The following is a 1,344-nucleotide window of genomic DNA, read 5'->3' on the forward strand; positions in this document are numbered from 1 at the left end:
AACCATAGTGTCTAAAAGGGAAAAAAATGGAAAGGAGATACAGAGAGAGGGAAAATGTCTGCCCCAGAGGCAGACAGGGAGAGGACAGGGGAGAGAGCAGGACAAACTGGGCGCAGGAACAAATTGGGGGCAGAAACTGTTCACTCTGAAGGATGTTGGACATTGTATGAAACTTTATAATAGACAATTTTGTAACTGTAGTGGGGGAAGCCGACTGCATTATGAACAACCTTGTAACCACAGTGTTTAAATGAAGTAATTTTAGTCTTTTTTTTTACATTCATTCCTTCATTTTCCAGCTCCCTTATTCCTGTTAAGAGACATGGGTAGCTGACATCTTTGTCATAATAGATCTAGGTTAATGGTAGGCCCCACCCTGGACAGGAAGTCCTACACACACACACACACACACACACACACACACACACACACACACACACACACCAAACACATTTCTATTAGGATCGTTGAAAGCTATAAACCACCTCCCCACACCGCCAAGCACTTGGGAAGAAAGAGAGTTCTTGGGGAAAAGGCTCCCAGATGAGGAGAAAATATGTCAGCTATACACAAACAGAAATTGCCAGAAACCTGGCAATCTCCTTGTTTCCTGTTATAATAAAAAAATTGAACCAAAAAGACTTTATTCAAGGACCTGTTACATTTTATTATTGACAGTACTAAGAAAATTCAACATTGATCCTTTAGAACCAGAAGAAAGTATAACCTATTTACAGTTAAATGGCAGAGGAGAAATGAGGGAAGTCAGACTCTTCACAGAATGTGTTTCTTAGCTAGTAAATTAATACATGTACTTGCAAAGTGAATAACTTATAGAACTGTCTTTAAATATAGCTATTCATGGATGTTATCGACTTGCTATCCAAAGGATTAAATTCTCAGACTAAAAAATATGTGTCGTGACAGTGTCTGTCAGCGTTAGTTCCACTTTCTCAAGACATTAAGTTCCTTTCCTTTACCCACTATCACATTTGACAAAGCAATTCATTCCTTCAACAGCATTCCTGAGAGTCCTGTATTGGCTACTATAAACATCCATGTCTCTTCATCCTCAGAATCACACATCCAAAGCTTTGTGAAGCCAGCTTGAAGCCCCTTCCAGTTCTCTGTTACTGACCCAATGACCAGGTAGGTGTTCTACCCCATGTGAGAGTGGATTTTTAGTAATATGTAAGCCTCTCCTTCATATATCTTTATGCGTGCATGTTTGTCTATGTAGTGTCTAGTTATACATGTGTGTACATATGTCAACACATGTATACATGTATGTTTGCGTGTGCATGTAAGTTTATGTTTATGTAAATGCATAAGCTGCTACAAGTC

Source organism: Suncus etruscus, chromosome 10 (assembly GCF_024139225.1).
Source record: "Suncus etruscus isolate mSunEtr1 chromosome 10, mSunEtr1.pri.cur, whole genome shotgun sequence".
NCBI classification, from domain to species: Eukaryota; Metazoa; Chordata; class Mammalia; order Eulipotyphla; family Soricidae; genus Suncus; species Suncus etruscus.